Consider the following 9164-nt stretch of genomic DNA (forward strand, 5'->3'; position numbering starts at 1 on the left):
CAGGTCTCCTCTCATTCTAGAGAGTCGTTGTGCTGAGACCTCCAGTCTTAGAGTTCCATACTTTGGTGGGTGAGCTAGTCTATGGCGTTGGCAAGCTTTGAGCCTGCCTGTAGAGGTTTGTGGCTCGGGTTCTGGCAAAAGCGATTTGGCTGGGGCAGGGATGATGTTCCTTGAGTCTTTCACTTAGGGAATCCAGTTATTTGGGCACTCATCCCTCAGCATGGCAGCGTTGGTATACCGTTCCCCTAGCGCCCTCTAGAGGACGCAGCGTGGAGTTCCTTTTCGAAAGGGAACGTCTCAGGTTACGCATGTAACCATGGTTCCCTGAGAATAGGGAACGAGACGCTGCGTCCCATTGAGTATTAATGTGTAGGCTCTTACGCCTCACTAACTGCCTCTGGCGTTGAGTGTAGCCAGGTCTCCTCTCATTCTAGAGAGTTGTTGTGCTGAGACCTCCAGTCTTAGAGTTCCATACTTTGGTGGGTGAGCTAGTCTATGGCGTTGGCAAGCTTTGAGCCTGCCTGTAGAGGTTTGTGGCTCGGGTTCTGGCAAAAGCGATTTGGCTGGGGCAGGGATGATGTTCCTTGAGTCTTTGACTTAGGGAATCCAGTTATTTGGGCACTCATCCCTCAGCATGGCAGCGTTGGTATACCGTTCCCCTAGCGCCCTCTAGAGGACGCAGCGTGGAGTTCCTTTTCGAAAGGGAACGTCTCAGGTTACGCATGTAACCATGGTTCCCTGAGAACCGGGAACGAGACGCTGCGTCTCATTGCCATGCTTCGGCCATTCCTGCCTGCGTCTCCTTCAGACAAAGAAGTGGATGACGTTTTCCGCAGGTGCTCTTTTATATCCGCACTCGCTTTATTGTTTACGTCATAGGCTGCCGCCTGCCAATGTCAAGTTCATTGTCGGTTTTTCATTCAAGCTTCAGACACCGATCACGCTGGAGGCGTTCCCCTAGCGCCCTCTAGAGGACGCAGCGTCTCGTTCCCTATTCTCAGGGAACCATGGTTACATGCGTAACCTGAGACGTTTTCCGAACTAATTAAAAGATCTTGACCCGTAGAAATGTAAAATTTGGTGTCCATTTGACTAATTAAATAAAATTAACTAATAAAAAAGTTATTAGCATAAACATGAGTGCAACTTTGAACTGCTAGAGGGTTTGAGTCAGAGATTTCAAACATGCTTTGGTTAATATTGTACGACGGCGTTTTAGTGCCATGTTAAAAAATTAACGAAAATATAAGATTACGAGATTAAAGTCGTAATATTCCGAGAATAAAGTTGAAATTATGAGAATAAACTTGAAATATTACGAGAATAAAGTCAAAATACTACGAGAATAAAATCGAAATACTATGAGAATAAAGTAGAAATATTTTGAGAATAAAGTCGAAATTACAAGAATAAAGTCAAAATGTTTCAAGAATAAAATCTAAATGATGAGAATTAATTTATAGCAATAATGAGATTAAAGTTAAAATATTTTGAGAGTAGCCTATATTAGCCTATTGCACATGCAAATGGCCCGGATTGGGAGCACTGGGAGATATTCCAAAGTCTCAGCTTTCAAAATATGTCAGTTTTATAGTGAAATACAAACAATATGTCTTACAATAATGTGTTTTTCACGCTCTTTAATGTGGCGTGACATGACAGATTGCTGTATTCACTTCAGTTTAAGCGGCATGTGAGTCAATTATCTTTCCGATTACAGTGAGACAGACATTCGTTTCATTAAATTAGGCTATATATTTTTTTCATGCCTTCTGATGTTCCTTCACTTTTATATCTTGCTATAAACTTGAAATAAAGGGGAAAACACATTTCTAATTTGTATTTTGTGATAAAACTGACAGAATTTGAATGAGCTGTGTTATATTAAAAGCAACAAAGCACAACATTTTTGCGATTACTGGGTGGCTAACGCTCCAAAAAATAATGACTGGAAGACGTTAAATATTATGTCCAATCATTTACTGTATAATATCGTGAATAAAACAGCTTGTGAATAGTCACTTAACGTTATATAGCCTATACCTCAGAAAAGACAAAATAACTTATGTTAACGAGTTGGAGCCCACTTCAACTTTTAGAATGTTTTATTGTTGTTTTTAATTAAATACATGTGAGGGATGAAAGGTTGGAAGCCACAGACGTTTTTTTGCGGAGTAGGTGGTGGAATTTTTACAAAGAAAACAGTCAAATTTAACGAATTGATTCACATGAATACAGCGATCTGTCACGCCACATTAAAGATCTTGAAAAACACATTATTGTAAGACACATTGTTTGTATTTCAACTGATTTTGAAAGCTGAGGCTTTGTTTTATATTAAAAGTACCAAAAGCACAAGGGGGCTGGCGCACTACAAATAACAAATTAAATTGAAGACAAGAAATAATATTTCCAAGCAAACTGTCCCCGCGAGTATGACACACGGTATGATTTCTGCTAATAATCCCACATGTATTTGTAGTGTATTAAAAAGGGTTAAATAAGAGGGCTTGTACATATATGCTATTCTTGGGAATGGCATCAATCTCTGTTAATAAATATCATATTCTTGATATTAAGCTGTTTCCGTGAGTCCTTAAAACTGATTTCCTCATTCCAGTAAGATGATGCGGCCGCTCGGATGCAACAATATTAAAATACATTTTGGTGGCCTGGCAATTTCTCCCGATGCTCTCAATCTGGGCCATTTGCATGCGCAATATAGGCTATAGCCTACTCTCAAAATATTATAAATTTAATTTCTACGATTTAAATTCTCAAAACATTTAGACTTTATTCTCATAATTTTGACTTTATTCTCGAAACATTTCGACTTTATTCTCGTAATTTTGACTTTATTCTCGAAATAATTCGGCTTTATTCTCGTTATTTCGACTTTATTCTCGTAATATTTCGACCTTATTATCATAATATTTCGACTTTATTCTCATGATTTCGACTTCTGGCGCACTACAAATAACAAATTAAATTGAAGACAAGAAATAATATTTCCAAGCAAACTGTCCCCGCGAGTATGACACACGGTATGATTTCTGCTAATAATCCCACATGTATTTGTAGTGTATTAAAAAGGGTTAAATAAGAGGGCTTGTACATATATGCTATTCTTGGGAATGGCATCAATCTGTGTATCATCTTAACTAACAGACGTTTACATAAACCAGTGTGCATAGTAATTTGTAATCTAGATTATTGACGGTGTTTGCGGTTTGGATGTAACACTACATCCTGAATGGTTAAAAAAAAATCATCTTGTGTCAGAAGGTTAAACAAAACTGATATATAGTGTATTTCTGCCTCTGTATCTGAAGCATGAATATTATTAATAATGTTATTAAGCGTAAAGATAAAGTCTGCTGGTCCTCAGTCCCAAAAGTGACATTAGATACTGATTCTATTAAAACATTTGTGTAATGGGATCTTAAACACTACAGGGAACATTATAGGCTCTACTATTAATGGATCGTTAAAAGGGCCCTTGTTTATATTAATGAGGCGGAAGCATCATGGCCTATTTTTATTAAGATAGTGAAGCAATCACATGAGCAGGAGCTACTTATTTAGTTTCAGTATTACAAATCACTTATAACATATAAGTGGTACGTTAAACACAAAAACATGGCAAATCATTAAACCATAAGCAAAAGCTGATGAATTTGAGTCCATTTGTAAATGCCTGCTTAGAATTGTGGAAATAGTAGCTTATATTCTTACATAAATTATCTATCTAATTGTTCTTTATCTATCTTATCTTTCTTTTTAATAGAGTTTGATTATTTTTTCTTTTGTGAGAAGGGATTCTCACTGAGGAAGACATTAGAGATCTGATGTCAAGGGTTTACATGTAACATAGTGCTGTAAACACAGTCACTCTTGTTTGTCTGAAGAGTGTCAACATATTTGCTAAATTGCTACATGCTCTTAATATGCTCTCTGGAGCGCTACAGATGGGAACCAACCCTGAGAGAATTATCTAACATGAGTGATGCAAATAAGTGTCATTATCCATTATCCGTTATCCATTAATGATCTGTAACTTGTAACCTCCACCATTCCATTGTAACCACACCACACATAAAGTTCAATAAAGGCCCAAACAAAATAAATATTGACTGAACTAAATCAAGTATTCAGCATCTGTATATAGTATGTAATTTGACTTAACCACTTGTGAACAACATTGTACAGTGTTTGGTAATATTCTAGGCTTTGTACATTGTAGCATTAATTTCTTCCAATATTGACATGATTTTGCTACATTATTTTTCTTCATTTTAAAAACAAAATGAACAGTCTCTAACAAGATCAAGAGCATCATAAAACATTATCAAAACAAACAACATTATCACAATTTGTCGAGAGAATGATGAACATAATAATCCACTATGATAAAACCTTTAAATGATTTGGTACAACTTTTTTGTGCAAAAATACATCTGCTAATCATTTCCTGATCTCTTTAGTCCTGGTGCAATAAACAGTGGGATTTATTAATGAAGGAACAAGAGAGGCTACAATTGTTACTGTGTTTCTCTCTGTTAAATTTAGCACAACTCATATTCGAATTAGTAAAATAGAAACCAGCTTTGGTGCATAATAACTAAATAAGACAATGAGGTGACTGGTGCAAGTGCTGATCATCTGCTTTCTGCTTGAGTTGTTGGAGAGTTTAGTCATGCTATATGCCAGGACAGCATAGGTACACAGAATAAAGGGAAACTGTCCACACAACAACCACAGATTATTCATTGCAGGTAAGAAGAAATATGGTTCAGGATTAACACAAGCAGCTCTGATCAGAAGGATAATCACAGAACACATATTTGATGACAGGTTGACAGTATGGAACACTGTCTACTATTCATATCACAACAACCATTATAGCAAAACCAATGAGCCAAGTCAGTGAAATAAGCAGAAATGTTCGTGAATTTGTTACAATGCTGTGGTATCTTAAAGGAAGTCTAATTGCAAAAAGTCAGTCTATTGCCATTAGGACAGTGCCATACATACTGTGATATCACCAAGATGATAGAAGTATGTCCTTGAAATACAAGAGTAGTATGAAACAGTTTTGATCTCAGCCAGCAGCACTGAGATCATGGTTGTGCTGCAGGTAGAAGAGAACATTATGTCAACAACAGTTTACAGATTAATATGTACATCGGTTTGTGTAAATGTCTTTTAGTTAAAATGATACACAGATTGATGCCTTTCCCAAGCAATATGAGCATGTAGGTTATTAAGATGAGGAATCCGAGGAGCTTTTGGTTCTGCAGGTGATCAAATCCAGCGATCATAAAGCCGTCTACATTTTTCACAGTATCATTTTCAGCTGCCGTTTTTAGTCACATGCTTCCTAACATACAGACACAAGTTCAAAATACAGATATAAAATCAAATGACAACAATTATATCCTTGATGTACTCATATACAGGTGCATCTCAATAAATTAGAATGTCGTGGAAAAGTTCATTTATTTCAGTAATTCAACTCAAATTGTGAAACTCGTGTATTAAATAAATTCAATGCACACAGACTGAAGTAGTTTAAGTCTTTGGTTCTTTTAATTGTGATGATTTTGGCTCACATTTAACAAAAACCCACCAACAAATTAGAATACTTCATAAGACCAATAAAATTTTTAAAACATTTTTAGGGAATTGTTGGCCTTCTGGAAAGTATGTTCATTTACTGTACATGTACTCAATACTAAAAGCCCCTATGAAGGAAAATGGCAGAAGGATGCAGACAGCGTCTGTAACGACCAGGTGATAAAAACTGTGAAAGTTGAATATAGTTTTAAGAGAAATATAAAAAGAGTTTTGGTCATTTTAAATCCTAAATATGAATATGCAAATATTCATATTCTATTAATATTCTAAAAAAAAAAATTATAATTTCTTATGCAAGTGCTTCTAAAATGTTGCTCTTATCCATTTCAACAAATGTGTGTGTGATATTCTGCTTTTTTTTAACCATGTGACACATAAAGAGCATCATAGTTTCCTAGAAGCAGTGATTAATCATTTTAAATATGCAAATATATTTCTTTAGCAATGGTTTTTAATGTTGGTCTCAAACACACAAAAATGTTTAGAATTCAAAAATGTCAAAAAGTTGAATAATTTTTAAGAAATGTAAAATGCTACTATCATTGTATTTTGTAAAAGCTGTTGGGAAAACACAGTATAATCATACTGGTAAAACATTCAGGCAAGGGCCAACCAAGAGGTCAACGGTTGTAGCAGATCACACAAAATGCATCTCTAGATGCTAAATAATTACTTCATTATTCAGTAATAATATGTTGACCTTTCTTTTATGATGACAGACATCTTAAAAGAAATAGTATTTCATGCTATGCAGTCAACCTGGAAATACTGTACTACACTGAAAAAAATGATTTAGACCCTTCATAGATCTGATACATTTAAATTTTGTTAATTTTATTTAAACATTTGATTAGGAGTAATACTTATTTTTATTTAATAAGTCTAACATAAAATATTTAAATAGTGTCATCTATAAAATTTATTTAAGTTTGATCAAGTCAATTTAGTTATATTTGGGAAAGCGGAGTGCCTTCTGCACATGTGCGAGGCACACGTTCACAGTGTGACCGATACCATTTTCTCCCGCTGGTAGAAGGATCATTGCAGCAGATTCTCTTGCTTTTGGATATTCTTTGTTGGTAAGTATTATTTTTTTGTTTGTAAAATTGATAAAGGAATGTGTATATCATACTGTTGAATGAAATATGTTGGGTAAAATACAGCGAGTTTTTTTAGGTGAATTGCTTCAGACGACCTGTCGCTTAAAGCTTGTTATTTACATGTCATTAACTGAATACGACTCGAATTGCGACAACTCCTTTTAACGTATAAAGTTTGCTAGCCCAGGGAACAAATGATAACAATACAAATTGATTTATGGCTACCAATATTTTTGAGTCTAATGATATATGACTCATATTTTCTCTGAGCATATTTTTCCAAGTTTGAAAACTAGTCTGCCACTAGTATCAACCTCAGCACTAAATACTTTAGCTTTTCTGAGGCATTCTATAACCTCGCAAACCCAACATAAGATTTTATTTGTTAAAATGATTGATCAGTGTCTGATGTGAAGTCTTGTGTTCTTCATTTTTCATTTATTTGCTACATGTTATGGGGAGCATATGTAGTATCCAGTATTCCCCAACTCTGTATTCTCTAATATCAATATTATATTGTTTATGACTTTAACATTTCAGATTCCTGCCATACTGTCATTTTAAAAATAAGCAGAGCTCCAAATATTTTCCCAATTTTCTTTTACTTTATTTGAAAACAAATAATTAAACATCAGCATGTCTATGCTTTGACTTGTAGTTTCTAACATGAGCAGAAGCATCACAAAACATTACCAAAACAAGCAACATGATAACAATCAGAATTAAAGGGATAGTTCACCTAAAAAAGAAAATTCTGTCATTAATTACTCACCCTCATGTCGTTTCAAACCCGTAAGACCCTCGTTCATCTTCGGAACACAAAATAAGATGTTTTGGATGGAATCTGAGAGCTGTTTCATACTACTATAGTAATATTGACTGGGACAGAGCCACATTGCTGTCACCGTTCACAAGGGTCTTAAAGGGGTCATATGATGTGATTTCAATTTTTCCTTTCTCTTTGGAGTGTTACAAGCTCTTGGTGCATAAAGAAGATCTGTAAAGTTGCAAAGACTAAAGTCTCAAATCCAAAGAGATATTCTTTATAAAAGTTAAGAGTCAGAATAATGTTCTTTTTAGCAGCATCATATGATCCCTTTAATGATCCATTATTAGCTGAGCATAGAGGTGCTTTAGATCCCTGTGCACAAATGTTTTAATAAAATGAGTAACTGATATTATTGTTGGGGCTGAGGGACAACACATTTAACTTAATGTTTATTATAATTATTAACATTATTCATGCTTCACATACACAGTAGGATTCATTCTTCACATACAACAGTTAAATACACAATACATCTACAAGCAGGCTTGTTTAACAGGTAGACTATTTGTCATATTCATAGAAAGTCTTTTTGTTTATTGTTAGTTTTTTTTATTGTTTTATCGTATCAAGTCTTGTTAGAAATGTTTGAAAAGAATGAAGATTTTTTTTTATTTGACCTAAATATCATTTTTTTTTTCATTTAGTACTGCACTTCAGAGGCTATAGAAGATAGTTACATGTTTCCCAGAAGCCAAAATAAGTTTTACCCTGTAAAACTAAATTTACCCTGATCTTCAAATTCAAAACGTTTTCACCACCCCGGCTCTTAATGTATGGTTTTTCCTTCTGGAGCATCAGTGAGCATTTGAACCTTCTGTAATAGTTGCATGTGAGTCCCTCAGTTGTCCCCAGTGTGAAAAGATGGATCTCAAAATCATACAGTCATTGTTAGAAAGGGTTCAAATACACAAAAATGCTGGAAAACGAAAGAATTTGTGGGACCTGAAGGAGTTTTCTGAAGAACAGCAGGTAACTGTTCAGGACAAACAAGGGACTCGTGAACAACTATCACTAATAAAAAAAACACAGCTGTGGATCATTCAGGTAACAACACAGTATTAAGAATATTTAAGAATCTATTAATAAACTTTTGAATGGGGTCATTTTTTATAAATTCAACTATTATTTTCTCTTGTGGACTATTATGTGAAATAGTCTTTTATGTGAAATATCTTATTCAGGTCAGTACTAAATAAACAATAACATGCATTTTGTATGATCCCTCTTATTTTTTAGCTTTACAGAAAATTAAGTTTCTACAATATATTTAGTAGTAGCTTATCAGTGGTGATTATGTCAGTTAATGTACATATGGCAGAAATGTATGGAAAAATTAATTAAAGACGTAATCAAACAGACGATGAACACTATTAACAGCAATTATTATATGTTGCAATCAAACTTATAGCAAAATTTGGTAGTTCTGTACGTTGTTCCATGGTTGGCATCATCACTTCTCAGGTGTTCTGGATCCAGACTGAAGCTTGTGTAAATCCTAGTTACAGAAACAGAGAAACAAACAGAGACATAATTAGCATACCTGCTGTTCCAACCAAGCAAAATTGATTTGTTTAACCCAAGCTAAAGAATAGTAATGT

General features: G+C 34.7%; 1 pseudogene; it reads right to left on the reverse strand.

The window, feature by feature from the left end:
- Nucleotides 1–4404: 4404 nt before the first annotated feature.
- Nucleotides 4405–9164, reverse strand: part of LOC107653695 (olfactory receptor 4D11-like) — a 7474-nt pseudogene continuing 2714 nt past the window's right edge.

Source organism: Sinocyclocheilus anshuiensis, unplaced genomic scaffold (genome assembly GCF_001515605.1).
Source record: "Sinocyclocheilus anshuiensis isolate Anshui unplaced genomic scaffold, SAMN03320099.WGS_v1.1 scaffold315, whole genome shotgun sequence".
Lineage (NCBI taxonomy): Eukaryota > Metazoa > Chordata > Actinopteri > Cypriniformes > Cyprinidae > Sinocyclocheilus > Sinocyclocheilus anshuiensis.